Source organism: Herpailurus yagouaroundi, unplaced genomic scaffold, assembly GCF_014898765.1.
Source record: "Herpailurus yagouaroundi ecotype Mexico unplaced genomic scaffold, PumYag 219, whole genome shotgun sequence".
NCBI lineage: Eukaryota > Metazoa > Chordata > Mammalia > Carnivora > Felidae > Herpailurus > Herpailurus yagouaroundi.
Genome location: NW_024412450.1, coordinates 850831 through 870049, shown reverse-complemented (window position 1 = coordinate 870049; position 19219 = coordinate 850831). Strand labels below are relative to the sequence as shown.

Below are 19219 nucleotides of genomic sequence, written 5' to 3'. Positions count from 1 at the left end.
TCCGTCGACCCGGGGCACCTGCCTTCAGCAGGAAGGGTCTGCAGCTGGGAAGCTGGGTGGGGTCCCCATCAAAATTGCATTCCAGTGTCACTTAATTTAGTCCACTGGGGCAGGGAGGCGGAATACAGGCCCGCCAAGAGGGCACCTTGTGGGTATCCAAGAAAGAGTGTCTCTGAGGTGGACGGCGGTCCTCACAGCCAGTGCTGGGGCCGTCTGAGGGGCTCGCAGTGGGTCTCATTGGTCCCCAGTAGACCCAGAGCTCCAGGAGCAGCGTCGTGATGCGTTTTTGTTAGCAGCAACAGCCAGAGCAGTGCTAAGTCTGTCAGATTCAACAAAGCTACTTCCCATGTGAATGTAGATGTGCCCCAAGAGTCAACGATCCTAACCATGCTGGGTGAGGATGTGTCTGAAAACCAGATACCTTACGATTGATTCCCATCTTGTAATGTGAACAAAAGGACCATGGGAGGATACCACAGAGGTGGAGGCTTAGGTTGATATGTGTTACTGGTTACCTTCCGTTCCTTGTGGTGGGTTCATACGTATTTAAAAATTACTTAAATTTTTACTTAAACAACAACAACAATCCTGCCATTTTGGATAAGGTTGAATGAATCTGCAGATGAGTCTAAATGTACTCATCTGCAGAAAAGTGAGCAAAGTTTGAATTCAGTGAGTCAGGATTTGGGGCCCGGTAGCATCCTTTTGGCTCCTATCTGGTTCTTTCCTCAGAACATCCCAAGTTAACTACACATTAGGACTCCGACAGCCCAGTCTTTAGAGCTTTTGCTGCTCCGGGGTGTTACTGCGTCTGCCTTCAGCTGCTGCTTTTTTCTTTTTTTAAAAGAAAATATTTACTGTATGTTTATTTGAGCGAGAATGAGGGAGAGAGCATGTGAGCAGGAGAGGGGGCAGAGGGAGAGAGTCAAGCAGGCTCCACACTCCGCACAGAGCCCAACATGGGGCTTGATCCCACGACCCTGGGATCATGACCCCATCAGAAATCAAGGGTCAGTCGCTCTACCAGCCCAGCCCCCCAGGTGCTCCTCTAAGGTTCTGTGATCCTGGCCTGGCAGGCCGAGAAGAGCATCTTCCCCAAGAGCAGACGGGCCTGCAAGAGCCCAGTTTGGAGAATAAAAGGAAAGTGTGCCTGGCCCCGGCCCTCCAGGATGTGCAGTTGAGAAGATGAGAAATACTTGGGGTGATTACTGCCTAACACTTAAAGGAGCCATGACATTGAAAGCAAATCTCTGTCCTCACAGTAAATGAGCCACTTGTCAGGGCAGTTATCTGTGGTCCAAACCCAGGATGCGACGGAAATCACACATCTCTTCCCAGCAAAGAAAAAAACTGAAAAGGTTCTTTCTTCGTGTACTAATGGTGGGTGCATTGCCTCTTCACAAACGAAGGACAAAGATTCTTTGATTCAAACGGCACAATCACCCAGTGTTGCATACCCCGGCTGAACTGGACTCCCCAGGAAGATACAAGAGAACGTGGCTTCTGTAATAAAGTCAGTTAAGAGGAGACAAAAATAACACGAGAAAGAAGTAGAAAGCAACAAAAGCTGATTTGTGGGCGAGGGGACCGAGCGCTGCAGACCTCCCTGTGCAGCCCTGGGGTCCGAGGTGGCTGAAATCCTAGGGCTCCACTTCCTAGTGGCCCCTTTTCTGGAGGCGGACAGGCTGGTATTCACTAGCTGAGGGCTGCAATACAATTCTACCTGACCATGCAATCAGATCACTAAACCTGTGCGCCTCTTTCAGCCCAGGAGTCCCCCCTCCACGCGGCCTCAGTGAGGAACAGCAAGGAAGCCAAGCCAGTGTAGGTTACTGGGGACCTTTGCTAGGGTGTTCATGGAGTCGCTGGATTTCAAACCGCAAACTATAATGGTATTGGCCCAGTTACATTTCCTTGTTCTCCATTGAAGAGAAAAGCGGCTTATTTGCTGGCTTAATTTTACATTGGAAGTCTGAAGTGTAGCCAAGGCATGTGAAGGTAACTTTTTGAGATATGCTCCTCTCTCCCTGATTCCTCATTCAAAACACACAGGATTTGTCTGGATAATAGTGGGGGAACAACTGCCAAACCCACTTTGGGGTTTGGGATGCACAACAAGAATGTAATAGAAAAAGAAGATAATTTATTTTAGGGTAGAGATTTCACATTTTTCAACCTACACATTAAAAAAAAAAAAAACAAAACTGGAGCAAAATATGCCAAAGTATTAACAGATGCTTTTAATGAGGTTATAGGTGATCCTCATCCCCACCCCCCATAGTGAACTCTTCACTACGGAAACCTTTAAGCACACACAAAAAGTGAGGAAAATACACACTGAACTCCCCATGGTACCTCGTAGCTTCAACAACCATCAATTTACGGCCAATCCCATTTCCAGTATAGCCTCTTCTGCATTCCTACCCCCATCCCTGTTACTTTAAAGTAATTCTCGGACATGATAACCCGAGAATCAGATGCGTTTACCAGCGTCACATAAAACACTCATTTTGAGAATGGGAATTAAATTCCGTTTTTCAAATTGGTGTAGACCACCACCATCAGTTTTTCTTTTTAGTTCCCTCCACCCTTTAAAATTTTCAGGTCTTTCAAAGTCCCTCTTGTGGAAGATGTTTTCATTAAAATTTAGGGGGGCACCTGGGTGGCTCAGTCAGTTAAGCATCCCACTTCGGCTCAGGTCATGATCTCCTGGTTTGTGAGTTCGAGCCCCACATCAGGCTCTGTGCTGACAGCCCGGAGCCTGCTTCAGATTCTGTGTCTCTCCATCTCTCGGCCCCTCCGCTGCTCATGCTCTGTGTCTCTCTGTCTCTCAATAATAAATAAACGTTAAAAAAGATTTTAAAAATAAAAAAATAAATATTTAGGATGGGGGAGTCCCATTGCATGATAATTATTAGTAAATAGTAAAAATAGTTACATGTTTAATTATACCTCACCTTATTCCAGAAAGGACTTCAAGCCATTTAAAAACCAAAATCAAGGTAGCAGTTTAACATGCCATAAAAGGAAGAGAGATAAGGATGGGACAAAAGTGACCAGAAATAAAAGTAAATGGATAGCATGATAAAAAGGACCTTAAATATGGACCAGAGTTCGATTTTTAAAGATTGATAAGGGAACCCTGTTAATTGTATGACTCATAGTTTCTATGAAAATTGGCTGAATGTTTAAGGGACTTAATGAGATTAAAAGGTAAAATATAGTGAAAGATAGGAATTTCTGCCTGGGTTCTTGATAAATGGAAACTGTCACAAGGGTTTATGTTTCTTATAGTGAGTTTTGCAAATCAATACGGAGAGATGAACACTTCAGTTTGTTAAGCAACGTGAGAACCCTTCAAACAGGAACCTTGAACCTCACTCAGAGTTGCAGAATGATGTCCTGTCACCTTTCACCCGTTAAAATGTTTTGTTGTTTGATCAACCCTTTGTTGGCCAGGTTTGCGATATCCAGATGGCTTCAAATTTTCTGGTGGCGGCTGGACAGCGTGTATCAAAAACTTTTAAGGCTGGATAAACTTTAATCTAGGGACTCCACTTCTAGAAATGTAAGGAAATAATTATGGATATTTGAAAATATTCATCTACACAGGAATGTTCCTTGAAGCGTTTGCTGACGAGAGTGAAAAATTAGAAATAACCCAACGTTGGACAGCACCGGTTTGACGTGGGGTATCTGCAGTACCTTGCAATTAGGAAACCAGTAACAATCCCAGCTTTTTAAGAGGTTACAACGGCCACGCCTAGCACGTCTAGAATCACTTGTGGGATGACTTCCTTCCCACGGAACTACAGCTTCTTAAAGTACAGCAAACCTCAGACCTTGCAGAGAGGGAAATCAGGAAACCATGTGCTTCTCACTCCCATTTTCTCTTTCACTGTCAAAAACAGGTGTGAAACCAAGAGAGTCTGGGAATCTAAAACAGGGCCTATTAAACCTCAAATTAGTTCTTCTTCGTGAAGAAAAGAGTAACCTGTGCCTCCCAGAAAGAAAAACGTTTGTGGGTTAATACAGAAAATAACCCATCGGGACAAAATGTACTGAACACTCTCAAATCTGTCCCTACTCCCTGAGCTTAGCCCGAAGCGGAGCTGCAGAAACAAGGGTCAGATCCATTTATTGGGCCCCTACTTTGCACTCGGGCACCGTCCTGGACCCTCATCGGGCCTGCCAGGGTTTCTCCGCGCAGTTTACCACACCCCCAGGGTCTCTCAGTCCAGCTGCTGGAAAGGGTTTTCGAGCTTGTGGTCCAGGCCCGGAGCTCAGATTACTCCGAGCAAAGCGGAGAAAGCGGGAAAGCCTGCGTGCGGAGGCGTGGCGCCGTTGTCCCCCACCTGGCAGCAGACGCGTGGGGCTCAGATCCCAGCATCCGGGAGCAGCCCGAGGGCGGGGAGGGGCTCCTGCACCCACACTGTCACCCACACCTGCACCGGCTCCCGAACCAACACTCTCATCTGCACCCGTACAGGCACCCACACCTGCACCCGCACCCTCATCTGCACCCGTTCCGGTACCCACACCTGCACCCGCACAGGCATCCGCACCAACACTCTCACCTGCACAGACACCCGCACTGTTACTTACACCTGCACCCACACAGGCACCCGCACCCTCACCCGCACAGGTACTTACACCTACACCCGCACAGGCACCCGCACCTGCACAGGTGGGCGCAGGCACTTTCGGAGCCCAACAAACTCCCCGGCGCGTGCGAGCACTATTGGGGAGGAAGAGGCCGCGCCACGGAACTGAGGTGTTTTGTACGTTGGTTGTTGTTCCTCCCTCTCCTCAAAAGAAAACCAGCAGCGCGCCCGGAGGCTGGGACCGGGCCGGGGGCTCGGGACGCCCGCGCTCCGGCCGGCCGGCGCCCCAGCCGCGTTTACAAGAACAGCTCCTCTCCTCCAGCCGGCTTCCTCTCCCGGCCACAGGTGGCTCTCTGCTCTTCCAGCTGCTGCGGGCACCTCTGACGTCAGCACTGCCTCCGGCACAAGCGTGTGCGTCACAGAAGCGCCCGGCCTGGACATCTACTTCAGTAGAAAATCTCTCCCCTTCCGCAGGGTGTCAGGATGGCCGAGTGGTCTAAGGCGCCAGACTCAAGCTCCGCTTCCCCGCGCTGGGGATTCTGGTCTCCGAATGGAGGCGTGGGTTCGAATCCCACTTCTGACACATCCTTTTTCTCCTCCTGTAATTTTCTACGCAACGGCATCGACTTGAGAGTTATGCATGGAGCTCTCAGAGACCTGTAGTATTAAAAATGGACTTAAAATTTTCTCACAGAGGCCGTTAAAACACCGAAAATAGCGAAGGCGAAAGTATCGCGATACTTCTTGAAAGCCGAGTGATTTGGGAGCGGAGATCGCCAGACGTTGGAGCCGCTGAGGCATCGCGATAGATTGGAAAACCGCGAGATTTGGTCCGCGTAGCTGCCGGCCCTGCGGCGCGGGGAGGAGGGCCGTGATGGTGGGTGTGTATCCTCTCACCCGGTCCACGCCCGGCGCTGCCCGGCGCGCGAGGCCCGCGGACTGCCGCCCGTGCAGCCGTACACGGGTGCTTCGTGCTGCCCTGGGCTTTCCAGTCGTGGAGCTAGTCTCACGGGTGGACGACGCGTGCGCCCGCGGTCAGGGCTGTGTGCCCTAGGTGCCCTGGGTGCCGCGGCAGCCACACCGCGCTCCTGCATCCCCACTCTGTCCGTACTTGCACGCGTGCCTGCACCTGTGTTCCCGCGGAAACGCGGTCACCGCGCACACTCTCGCGTCCCACTTCACGGACTGCGTGTGAAGTCCGCCCGCTCACGATCGCGGTGCTGCGGGTCTCTGCGTGACACGACCCGTCCTGCTGCCTCTACCGTCCATCCAACAAGTGTTTAATGAATGCCTACTGTGTGCCAGGGATGCAGCCCTGGTTGGGCCAGTGAAAATACAACATAGGATGGGACGGGGTGGGATAGGATGGGTGGGGCTAGGATAGGATAGCATAGGGTAGGGTTGGTAGGGTAGGGTGGGGTGGAGTGGGGTAGGGTAGGGTTAGGTAGAGTGCGATAGGATAGGGTGGGGTAGGACAGGAGAAGATAATTTAGAAATAATAAAATTAATTTCTGCCCTTGTGCTTATATTACAGTTAAATGACTTTTGGTTTTGCCTCAGGAACACATTCCAGCCTTGCCTTATCACTCAGGATAAGAAGTAAGTGCTGAATGTTGAGGTTAAATGTTTAATGCCAGGTCTAGAGGATTCATGTCTGAATGGCCACGTGTGTTCCTGTCATTGTGACCACTCATGACTGGACTCATCACATTATTGATTTTATGCTCATCAGTCAAAATGTGAGAGGCGGTGCAGGTGTAAAGAAAGCTGTTTTTGTGCAACAATAGGATTCCCAGGACATGTTCATCATGGACAGGATCCAGCGTTCCCATTTGGAGGGCCATGTTCTGAATTCAGATAGCGGGAACCACATGGTTCAAGTACTACAAGACAGGCTCACTCCCTGCAGTATGAAATTAACTGTGGTCAAGAGAAATAGGTAATGAAATATAAAAGCTTAAGGGGGGGGGATGAAACTAATTCTGGCAAGGTGTCTCCTGATTAAATACATACACATACAGCACATCATGTATCTTAGGCACGTATAACCACTGCCCTCATAAAATTATTTTTTGCAGGAGGAGACAAATGGATTTCTAAAGACTTTGGAAGAATTTGTAATTTCTGATAGAAAACTGGGTGACTTAGAAAAGGACGGGAAGATAATGTGAGGGGGAGGAGATAGTAGCTGGAAATCTCTAGAAGGAAAAAAAATGATGCTGTTCTCATAAATGGCTTTTTATATGCCTAGTATATTGGATCTTAAGTTTGATTTTAGTATGATTACGTGCACCTTCACAGAGCTGCTGGGTGAGTGTGTCTACTGGGTTCCAGGTGTAGACATGAGAAGAAGGAGTAGAGAAAGCCCTTCTAGTTTCAGATCTAAACCATGCTCTTTAGTCTACATTTGCCAGCCACAAGTTGGTATTTTGTTTCTGCCTTTGGTGTATACCCCGTTTCCAAATTGTTAAAAGATTGTGTTCTTAAAAGAAGGTAAAATTGTAACTCTCATACAAATAAAAATGAGTATGTGTCAGTGTAACAACCAGTAAGAAAATTTGAAGTACTACATATTTATAAGCAATCTGGAATGCTGAAGTAAATTTATGAATAGATTTACTTTTTTTTACCTGTCAATTTCTAGGGCAATGATCTCCTGCATTCCACTGGACATGATTCATTTGCATTTCTGTGAATGAAAATCATTTGCACTGTTAGCAGTTTGCTACAACTGGAAGAGTTGTAAGGTAGCTGCAAATATATGACAATCTCTGTTATGGACTGAATGTTTGTGCCCCTCCAAAATCCATATGTTGAAACCCTACCTCCTAACGTCATGGCATTAGGAGGTGGGATCTGTGGAAGTAATTAAGATTAAGATGTCATAAGGGTAGAACCCTCCAGAATGGGATTAGGGTCTTGGTAAAAGAATCCTGAGAAACCTGCTTCCTCACTGTGCTCTTCAGCCATGCGTGGACACAATGGGAAGACTGCCTTCCAAACACAGGAAGGGGCCCTCACCAGAACCCAGCCTCTCGAACCACCCTGATGTGGGACTTTACACCTTCGGGAACCAGAAGATACAAACTTTGGTTAGACCACCTGGTTTGTGCCATTTTGCTACAGGAGCCTTGCTAAGACAGGTGTTCTACTCAAGTATCTTGAAAACTTTGTCTCATCCATTTCAAACTGCTTTCAAAATAGAACACGTCCTTCCTTAGCTCACTAGTACACTCACGTGGAATTGGGTTTTACAGCTGCATTTATTAAAGTGGAAATAGGCATTTATTCACCACATCTCAGCAAGCACCTCCAATCTGCAATAATTCTGTAGACAACCAATGTAATTATTTTTAAGATTTTATGTTTAAGGAATCTCTATATCCATTTTGGGGCTTGAATTTTACAACCCCAAGATCAAGAATCTCATTTTCTACCAACCGAGCCAGCCAGGCACCCCAATGTCCTTCTTTTTTGTATGCAACAATAGATGTTTACTGAGCAATTCTACAAAATTTACATTATGTTACATGCAAGTGCTTTATATGTGTTTTTCAGGTAGCTTTGTTTCCATTTACACAAGGTAGCCATGTTGTCAGGTGCCCTAGGGAGACCCCAGGCCCAGAGGCCTCTGCCCAGCTGGTCCCAGGGATGTTGCCGGAGGATCCGGGTCTTGTCGCAACAAAAAATTTAAGGACAGACCAGACACAATGGTTGAACGATGCAAGTAGGAATGTTTATTAAACTGAGCACACCCTCAAGATGTCAGAGCAGGTGAGCTCAAGGAAAGCCGTATGCCTCAGGTTAGGGTTTTGATCTCTTACTGACAGTTGTTGGCTGGGGGGTGGAGTATTTATTACTGGGGGAGGGGGCTTGGGGGCAGCTTTCCCCATCTGTTCTCCCTTAGTCGGTCGGGGTTTGCAGCCTCCTTTGTCTTGGGTGCGTCTGGTTTGATCTGGCTTCTTGTGGATTTGTTGTGGGGTGCTGCCAGACCAGTCTTGGACTTCTCCACAGCCGGGCACCACTACCCCTTGGCTGGCCTCCAGGCGCCCTGTTAGAGCCTAACCTACTGCCTACTCTAACCGTGAAAACAAGAAAGAAAAGAACAGGAGAGGAAATGCCTAGGACTTTCATCTAATTCAATCATTCAAGGTTTGAAGTCTTTTTTAATTACTTAGTTAATTTTTGAGAGAGAGAAAGCATGAATCAGGGAGGGGCAGAGGGAGAGAGAGAATCCCGAGCAGGCCCCGCACTGTCAGAGCAGAGCCCAACTCAGGGCTCGAACCCACAAACCATGAAATCATGACTAAGCCTAAGTAGGAAGCTCAACTGACAGAGCCACCCAGGCGCTTGAAGTATTAACTCCACACTAGATGAACTTGAGCTAACAATTTCCTCCATGAAACTTCTGTTTCTCGATTCCTTCCCTCCTGTCCCCTTTCTTTTTCTGCCAGACCCCTGTTAATTCTTGAATCCTGGATGTCCTCTTGCACACTTCACCTCCTCAAAACTATCTTCCCCAACAAGAAAAATAAAGAGCAGATTAAATAAAGGAAAGGAGATTCAAAATTCCTTGCAAAGGAATGGTATGGAGGAGGATGTGGTTTCTTATCCAGAATCCGTCTTATATGCCTGGGTCTACTCTACTCCCTGTGATGTTCCAGTTTCTGATTCTTGCACGGAATGAGAATTATTCTCAGAAAAGCTTTCACAAAACTTAAAGAATCTCCCACTTGTCATACCCCTCCGTTTGCAAAGTAAAATGGCATTTAATCTACGAGGTAGGACACAGGGAATGCCTGTTAAATGTCTTTTCTTCAGAAACCTCCAAAGAGCCCCCTCCTCCCAATGTTAATGTGACTCCTTGAGAAAACGTAAGATAAACTCCTTGAGACGAACCCAGGATGCAGTTGTACTACAGTGTGATGAGTGATGGAGGAGCTCGAAGAGAAAGCTTTCTTGAAGTGCTAAGTGAAGACCTCAGTATAAGGCAGGGAAAGCCTGAAAATGATCTCGGGGAGTCCGATTTTAGCAGAGGGAACAACATGTACAAAGGCCCAGAGGGACCCAAAGTACTTCAAAATGGTATTTGTGAAGTGTTTGCTGCAAGGATGTGGTGGGGAAAAAAGTTGGGGAGATTAGCAGGGACCAAATCATCAAAGAAATCTCTACACCCACTGTGGGGCTCAAACTCACAACCCCGAGATCAAGAGTCCCACTCTCTACTGACCAAGCCAGCCAGGTGCCCCCAGAAGGCTTAATTTTGTAGTCTGGACTTTGCAATACGGAGGAGCTCAGTCTCCATGCTGGGGCTGAGTGGGGTCATCTGTGTCTATAGTCTGTTATCAGTTGAAAGAATCTGAGAGTGGAATTAGAAGTAAAGTAAATATGTAGTTCCTGAGCTGGAGAAACGTGTTAGAGAGCAGAGTTTGATCTGGACAGCTCAAGGAAGATGTCCTTACATGTTATGAAGGGAATGGGTATAAGATGGGTATTCCTTCCTTTCAGATCAAGAGATTATCATCAGGAAAGGGATCAGAATAAAGCATGAGTTTGAACGGCAGCAAAATATACTTTTTTTGGCATAAGGATTTCTTTGAGAAATAGCAGACACAGGAGAAGCCCAGAAAAGAGTACAAGTTAACCTTTTGTAAGGATGTCTTGCTCTCTGTGAGGAAGAGAAGGTCGACCCCGAGTCACAAGAAACAAGAAGGCACTAACAAACCTTACTCCTGTTCATACCTTTCCTGGTTAGCTCCCACACCTGGTCTCCCTTGCACGCTCTTTGTTCTGTCTTTAGCTGCCTGAATTCTCAGCCACCTCTGAGAGTCACTCATTTTTCCCTAGGTCTCTCCCACGTGTACATGAGATATACGCATTAATAAACTTGTGTTTCCCCCTCCTTAATCTGTCTTTTGTTACCGGGACGCCAGCCAAGAAGTTAGAAGGGTCGAGGGAAAATTGTGTTTTCCTCCCTTACAAGCGTCAAAATTCTACACGAGCGTTTTCTGGGCGTGTCATCCATTGATTCATGTACTGGACGCTAGGGGAAGCAATGAACATTTGTTCAGGTTTCGGAGCCCACGCGAGCCTGGAGAGGGTGTGGAATACGAGATAGACCATCAAGGTGTCAGACTGCAGAACCCGCCCATCGTGGGGCTGGGACAGCACGGCGTCTGGGCACCACTGGAGATTTCTGGCAACAAGCTAAGGTTCTCCCAGCTTCCTGCCTTATTTCCAGCATCAGGGTGCATGCCTCTTCCCAGCACAAAGAAGGGGGTCTGCAGGCGCTCTGGGCCGTGTTGGTGGGAGAAGCAAACAAGCCTGGAAGGACCGGCGCACGGTTGACAGCTGCGAGGCCTGGGGGCGCTCTGGGTGCAGCAAACGCAGACTACGGCACCACCGATAGCGGGAGGCCGCCCGAGTCCTAGAGAGGCCTCCGAACCTCTAGGTTTTCCCTTGCCGGCTGCTCTAGGACCCACCTCGGCCAGACCCGGGGGCCGCTGATATTTACTTCCGGCTCCGCGGCGCGCGGCCCGGCTTCCGGTGGGAGGGGCTCTGCCGGCTAGAGGGGAGGGGACACTGCGGGGAGGGGGCGGCTGGAGCGGTGCACAGGCCGGGTTGGGGCCTCGCGGGCGCGCCCTTCCGCTCCGAAAGTCGCGTCCAGGCGGGCCACCGCCCCCTCCTCCAGGCAGGCCGCCCCCCTACCCTCCAGGCAGGCCACCACCCCGTCCTCCAGGCGGGCCGCTTCCCCGCTGCTCCAGGCAGGCCACCCCCTCATCTTCCAGGCGGGCCGCCTTCCGTCCCCCCCCCCCCCGCTCCAGGCAGGCCACCCCCTCCAGTGGGGCTCCCGAGTGCATCGGTTGTGTCGCACGGAAGACGCGTGAACCCGAGACCTTCCTGTTTCCCCCGTGTCGAGGCCCGGAGTTACTTGGAATTACTGAGCATCTGTCTTCTGAGCTCCCAGCCTGTGGGGCTGTGACGTCACGGACGTGGGGGGAGGGGGAGGGCCTGGGCCCGGGTCCCCTCGACCCTCCCCACACTGTCCCCGTCGGGGAAGAGAACTGCCCGCCTCCAGCACACCCTGCAGGAACGCGGACGCCGGTGTGGCCACAGGCTGGCCGACCCCGGACCAAAGCCGTCTGCGCCCGGAGGGCCCCCAGCGCTGACCTCCCCCCTCTCCCCTCATTGTAACAGTCAATGTCACACCCGGGGTGGAGATCACAGCCAGGGCCCCCGCCTCCGCGCGCTCGCTCTTCACCCCTCTCCCGCCCACCTGTCCTGGGGTGAGCCCACCGTCCGTCCCGCCGCCTCGCCTCCGGGATGCGGGGCGGCAGCCCCAACTCAGCCGAGCCCGACGCTCCTGGTGGGCAGCGCGGGTCAGCTCCCGCTGCGGGGCGAGCCCAGGGCCCTGCTGGGCAGCAGGAGAGCGTCAGAACCTGAGGGTGTACCTGTGCTGTTGTTGCGTAGACGGGGAGCTCAGCCCCTACACGGCGGTAGGCGTGCAGAGGGTCAGTCCCAAAGCGCAGGTGAGCAAATCCCTGGGGGGTCACAGAGGGAGGGCAGCTAGTTCACCGGGGGCAGGAACAGCAAGAATCTCAGTGTGGGAGTTCCAGCGTGTGGTCCCTCGTCTCTGACAAGCTTTCTTTGCTTAGGACAGCGCCTCTGGAAATGTTTTTGGTAGCATGCAAGTAATTTTAGCATTTATTTTCTAACTATTTCCGCGGTGTTTCCTGAGTTAGCATGTATCTGGCTGGCATCGAGCTCGTCCCGTTCGGAGCGTCTCCTGCTTCCTCGCAGCTGGAAAGAACCTCGAGGGAAATCTCTCAAGGAGAGTGTAACGGGCCCTGTGTGGGGGTGGCAGGGGGCACGTCTCTGCTCTGAGGGAGGCATCTACCCAGCAGTTGCAGGGTGAACAGGTTTTAGTTTTCTCTAGACAAATGCAGGGCTGCTAGCTTCAGGTTTTGTTCTTGTCCTGCCAGTGTTTTCTGGGATTTTTCTCTAACCTCCAAGATTCTTCACTCTAACCAAAGCCCTCCGAAGACAGTCGCAGAGTGCAGCGTTGCTTGGGCAAATACCTAGCTGCCAAAAGGAATACAGAAAGTGACCTTTTCAGCCTAGAAATGAACCTTTCTGTTGCAAGTTCAGCTTTCTGAATAGAGGGTTCTGGTGCCCAGTAATGCCTAGAATGTGTGCAGGGACAGAGGCTCAGATGTGGTGCAGTTAGGAGGGACAGGGTGTGGAGCCATAAGATCAGTCACACAAACCCTCACTAGGACTTCTACACAGAGAAACCAGCCATGGATGGTGGCTTGCGCTTCTTGCTGTTGTTGGGTTTTTTTTTTTCTTTTGAAGTTTATTTTGAAAGAGAGAGCAGCGGAGGGGCAGAAAGAGAGAGAGAGAGAGAGAGAGAGAGAGAGAATGAATCCTAAGCAGGCTCCAAGCCCCACGCTGTCAGCACAGAGCCCATGTGGGGCTCGAACCCATGAACTATGAGATCATGGACTGAACTGAAGTCAGATGCTTAAGCCACTGAGCCACCCAGGTGCCCCTATTTTTATTTTATTTTTTTAAGGTTTATTTATTTATTTTGAGAAAGAGAGAGAGAGAGAGAGGGAGAGCGAGCATGTGCCACTGGGGGAAGGGCAGAGAGAGAGGGAGAGAGGATCCCAAGCAGTCTCCTCCCACTGTCAGTGCTGAGCCTGATGTGGGCCTCGAGCCCACGAATTGAGATCATGACCTGAGCTAAAGTCAAGAGTGGGATGCTTAATGGACTGAGCCACCCAGACGCCCCATGTAATTTTTTTTAAATCTAAGTTTTGTAGTTTTCTTCATATAGATGTTGCACATAGTGTATTAGATTTATACTGAAGTATTTCATTATTTTGGTGTCAATGTGAATGGTATTGTGTCTTTAATTTCAAATTCCAGTGGTTGGTTGCTGATATACAGGAAAGCAAGTGACCTTCGTTTATGGACCTCGATCTGTCGACCTTGCTATCTGTAGTCACCTTTTAGTTCCTGGAGTAGATTTCTTTTTCTTGACTTTCTGAGACTTTGTGTATAGATTATCATGTCCTCTGTGAACAAAGACAGTTTTATTCCTTTCTTCCCAACCTCTATACCTTTAATGTCCTTTTCTTGTCTTGTTGCATTAGTTAGGACGGCATTGAATGGGAGTGTTACCAGGGGATATCCTTGCCTTCTTCCCGATCTTAGTGGGAAAGCTCCTAGCTTCTCACCATTATGTAGATGGAAGCTCTAGGGTGTTTAAAAATATTAGTTATCATCCTGAGAAAGTTCCCTTCTCTTCCTAGTTTGCTGAGAGTGGTTATCATGGAAGAGTGTTGGGTTTTTTCAAATGCTTTTTCTGTTCATCTTCTCTAGCCTGTTGGTGTGATCAATTATACTGATTCATCTTCAAATGTTAGACCAGCCTTGTATGCCTGGAAGGAAGCCTATTTGGTGATGGTGCACAATTCTTCTTATACGCTAATGGGTTTAGTTTGCTGGTATTTTTTTTTTTAATTTTTTTTTTCCACGTTTTTATTTATTTTTGGGACAGAGAGAGACTCAGAGCATGAACGGGGGAGGGGCAGAGAGAGAGGGAGACACAGAACCGGAAACAGGCTGCAGGCTCCGAGCCATCAGCCCAGAGCCCGACGCGGGGCTCGAACTCACGGACTGCGAGATCGTGACCTGGCTGAAGTCGGACGCTGAACCGACTGCGCCACCCAGGCGCCCCTGGTTTGCTGGTATTTTGTTGAGAATGTTTGCATTTGTGTTCATGAAAGACATTGTAGTTTTCCCTTCTATAATGTCTTTATCCGATTGTGGTATGAGGGTGATGCTAGCCTCTTGGAATGAATTAGGAAGTATCCCCTCTGCTTCTGTCTTCTGGAGGAGAGTATGGGGAATTGGTACCATTTATTCGTAAAACTTTTGCTAGAATTCACCAGTGAAACTGTCTGGGCCTAGTGCTTTCTTTTTGGAAGGTGATTAATTATTGATTCACTTTCTTTAATAGTTATAGGCCTGTTCAGGTGATCTTTCTCCTTGTGTGAGGTTAGGTGGATTGTGTCCTGGGATTGGATCAGGCTTCTGGTGCCTCCCATCCTGGGAGTTCATTCCCTGCGATCTCCTTCCTGTGTTTTGGCCACGGGATCCCTCTGCAGCCCATATACCTAACTGCTTTCCGGTTCCACTGGTCAAGTCCAGTCCTTTGAGATGCAACCCAGGAGCTCCTCCACACGAGGCGGCAACGGGGGGCCGGGGTGGGGGGTACCTGCGGAGCAAGCTGAGGGCAGTGAGAGCGTCCTCGGCTGCAAGCATGTGCCAGCTGCAGGGTTCCAACTGGTTCTGTTCCTCATCTTTGTTCAGTAGAGCTGCGGCATACAATGCAGAGTTTAATGGGTTAAGTCGTGTATTAACAATTCCCCGCTGAGCGTCTGACTCTTGATTTCGGCTCAGGTCATGATCCCAGGGTCATGGAATCGAGCCCCTCGTCAGGCTCTGTGCTGAGTGTGGAGCCTGCTTAAGATTCTCTCATTCCCTCTGCCCCCTCCCCCGCTTGAGCTCTCTCAAAAGCCAAAAACATTACAAATAATCCCAGTGTGGGGTGCCTGGCTCCCTCAGGTGGTAGAACACATGACTCTTGATCTCGAGGTCATGAGTTCACGCGCCATGTCGGTGTAGAATCTACTTAAAAAAATGCACTCGATTGTTCTTACAATAACCATGTAGTAAATAAAAATACATTTTAAAAAAATCTCAGTGTAAACATCAACAAGTCAGTCTCTTGTCCAGGGAAATTATTTGCATTATCACGAATCCTGCTTTGATGTTCTTGCTGACTACGTGCTCACGTACTCCCTCTCTTTCATTCTGCTGTTTGTTGACATTGCTACTTTCTTTACCCTTTTCCAACCTGACAACCAAGCACAAGCTTCAGGGGAAGACAGTTGAAAGCAAAGTTGCTAAATTTTCTCACAATTCAAGAGAATAGCTCTCTTTTAATCTAAACCAGCTCCTTTTTCCAAATTCTCTATTTCTGTCAGTGATGTTCTTGGTCCTCCAGGCTCCCAACCCAGAGGCTTTCCTTAACTCAGTTCAGTCCAACAGATGTCTGTTCAACTTTGTTGAATGTTTGAGACCCTGTGCTTCAGGAGAGGGTGATCATGACTGAGCCCCTGCCCTCCTAGCCCTGATTTGCAGTTAGACTGGCCTGGGATGCCAGCTATGAATTTTCGTCACAGATCAGCAAAATGGTTGAGTGGCAAAAATAAGTCAACAAATAGTGGGTTAAGAATCTAAGATCTTCAGTGGCTTCAAGTTTGGAGCTATTGCAAAGACCACCACTAGGAATATCCGTTTGGTGTGCACGTATATGCACCTCTGGCTGTGCACCTGATGGTGGGAGGGCTGGTCCCTGATTATAGTAGTACTTGTTGAACAATCTTCCAAAATGGTTCTATTACCAGCAGATGGTTCTACTTTCTCTACAGCCTTATCACTACTCGGTTTTGTCAATCTTTTTACCTGTAGCCACTCCCATGGGTTTGTAGTATTATCTCTTTATAGTTATCATACATGTTTTCTTTTTTTTTTTTTTTTAATTTATTTTGATCTGCAATGCCAAGAGGACATGGTAAGGTTCCGATCTCTTCAATTTTTTTTTTTCAAGGTTTATTTATTTTTGGGACAGAGAGAGACAGAGCATGAACGGGGGAGGGGCAGAGAGAGAGGGAGACACAGAATCAGAAACAGGCTCCAGGCTCCGAGCCATCAGCCCAGAGCCTGACGCGGGGCTCGAACTCACGGACCGCGAGATCGTGACCTGGCTGAAGTCGGACGCTTAACCGACTGCGCCACCCAGGCGCCCCGTATCATACATGTTTTCTTGATGACTAATGAGGATGAGCACATTTTCATGTATCTGCTGGCCCTTTGGATATCTCTTCTTGTAGCATGTGTATCTGGCTCTTTTGCCCATTTTTTTTCTGTTAGATTATTTGTCCACAGCTTTTTTAAGTGTCATATACATCATTTAACTCTTTTGTTTGTCTCTGAAAACTGTAAGGGCTGATAAGTTTTTATTAGTCTGTCTTATTATTTTTTCCAAGAGTAAGATTTCCAGTTTCTAAACCTGTTTTGACAGTAGCCAGGTCAAAGGAGAGAGTTTTATGTTCTGGGTCTTCTGGGCTCTCAGGAAAGTCCCAAGAAATGCCTGTACAAGAGGTGTGTTCAGCACAGTGACCTCAGGGCTTGGGGGCGGGGAAGAGGCATGAGGGTACTTGCTCCTGTAGAGAAGAGAGAGTGTTGCCATCTTCGTAGGGGTCACTGCTATCTGAAGACTCTGGCATGTGAACTAGAGGCAGGGAACATTGGTTGTTAGTGTAGAAAAGTAGATAAAAAGCCCTTCGAGCCAGGGACATCTTCAAGGAAGATAGATTTTTGAAGAAAATGCACTGTAGCTAACCAAGGCTTTGGGAGAGTGGCAAGTGTAATAACAGCACAAAATCGCTATCCTACTCTTTAATCACCCTTCCTGTTCTCAGAGATCACTCTAGCTTTGTCTCTGAACATGATTCCTGTACACGTTGCTGTCAGAGATGAGATGCCCCAGGGACCCAGGCTTCCTCAACAGCTGTCTCATCTTCCCCGTGTTACAGAAACGAGCCTACTTTTGACCCTACTCATTTTGTGATTTGTGTATGTCCAAGAGTTTGAACCTAGGAAAGACCAAAAGCAAGGATTTCCAGCCATAAGGTGCAGGAAGGGGTAGTTCCATCTCCAAAGGAAAAGTTGAGAAAAGAGGCTGATTTGGGAAAATATGATCACTGGGTTTTGAACAGGGAGAAGGAAACGGAACGTCCTAGTGAAACTGAGCTTTTGACCTCCGCCAAAGTACAAAACTTGAGCTTAAGCAACATTAGGGCTATTTGTGAATATATAGGCAAGAAAGATTAAGCTGTAAGATTTGCAAGCCAGTCAAGTCAACGTAAAGAGAAGGGTAGTGGGGTACGGGCTGCCAGAACACAGCAAGAGACAAGAGACATAAAAGGGAAACCAGTCCTCTGGTTAGAAGCAGGACAGTCACTTCCTGGGAGCTTGTAAATCTCATCTGGTCCTTGTAGCCAGTGGGTCAGTAAGTTCTACCTGACTCCCTTCAAATGTTTACACTCATCTCTGCCTCCTTCGATCTCGAATCACCACCTCCTTGGAGCCCTCCTACATTGTTCATGTGGCCTTGGAACCAGTCTCCCTGTCTCCAGCCCTACCCCCATCCACCTGTTGTGTGGGGGTCCATCTTCCACACCATCACCACAGCGACGGTCGTAAAACCCAGAGCCAATATCCTGTACCACCTCAGCATCTGCCGACGGCTCAAGACTCTTCATGTCCAGCCTCCTCTTCCAGCCTCGTTGCCTTTCCCTTTCCTACTCAGTCTGTACATCTGTTGTCCCAAAGGACCATTTCCAGAATGCCCTGGTAACTCTGTGCATACGTTCCATCTGGAAGGTTCTTATGTCCCATGTCTAACCATCCGTACTCATGTTTTAAGACAGCCCAATCAGACTGTGCTTCATGGAGCTTTGCGTTCGATTGTCTCAGAGTTAGATCCCTCAAGGGCTCTAACCCTCCCCTTCGTCAGAGCACCCGCCATATTGCATTGTACCTGCATACTTACCTGTGTGTCTCGTCCCTCCCAGAGCATCTTCTTGTTTGCTCAGGTACACAGCAAGGAACAGTGCAGGCTTGGTGCAAGCCACTATTCAGGTGTAATACAAATAATTGTGGCATCCTAAAAACCAAGAGAGTTTCTAGAAATATCGAGTAACATTTCTTAATCTTTTCTAATGTTTTGCTTACACCACCAGGCGGGTCGTGTGAGGATTCAGCTAACTGCTGGGTGGTGTTGGACAAACACACACCAGGGCACCAGAGAGTGAATCCCTCCTTAAATTGTGTACCCTAAGTGCCTCACTTGCCTCACCCCTGCTCTGATCCTGATATGAGTTGAATTTCTGAAGGATGAATGAGAGTTGAGAAAGCAGAGAAAACAAATATGGAAAGGTACAGTCGAGGGGGTTGCGATGCTTTCCTGAAACTGGAAGTCTCTGAATGTGACTGGAAAGAGGGGGGGAGAGTCAGAGATGAAGCACCAGAGAGGCTGAGTAAGGGCTGAGCTGGGGGCGCCCGGCTGCTCAGTCGGGAGAGCATGCGACTCTTGATCTGCAGGTGTGAGTTCAGGCCCCACGTTGGGCCCAGAGCTTCCTGAAAGAAGAGTTGCGTTGTAAGGGCCAAGCTAGAGTCTTGTCAGCCAGCAAAGCAGGCTGGAGATTGGATGGCAATTGATATTCTGTGTCTGACTTGGTAGTGACAGGTAGGGCTTGTGGCAAACACAAAAAGACATGCTCCATTCACGATCAACGTCCCCCCCCCCCCAAAAGACAAACAGAAAAAGCACCCACTGGCGTGTGGGCCAGAGCTTCCCTGAAGCCTTCCACAATTATGTTCCTAGTGTTCGCCCTCGGTGCCTCTGAAGGCCGGTCACAGGGGACCCTGTTCCTGGTGTTCGCCCTCGGTGCCTCTGAAGGCCGGTCACAGGGGAC

General features: G+C 48.8%; 1 long non-coding RNA gene and 1 other non-coding gene across 6 annotated transcripts; both read left to right on the top strand.

The window, feature by feature from the left end:
* Nucleotides 1-4991: 4991 nt before the first annotated feature.
* Nucleotides 4992-8109, top strand: LOC121018351 (uncharacterized). 5 transcript variants are annotated; one of them, XR_005785154.1, is made up of 4 exons: nucleotides 4992-5485; nucleotides 6139-6203; nucleotides 6392-6543; nucleotides 7249-8109. It is a non-coding gene; the product is annotated as an uncharacterized LOC121018351 (long non-coding RNA). The 5 variants fall into 5 exon arrangements; XR_005785152.1 differs by having other exon boundaries at nucleotides 4993-5481; XR_005785155.1 differs by lacking the exon at nucleotides 4992-5485 and adding an exon at nucleotides 5493-5880.
* Nucleotides 5082-5187, top strand: TRNAL-CAA (transfer RNA leucine (anticodon CAA)). Its single transcript has 2 exons — nucleotides 5082-5119; nucleotides 5142-5187. It is a non-coding gene; the product is annotated as a tRNA-Leu (tRNA).
* Nucleotides 8110-19219: the final 11110 nt, after the last annotated feature.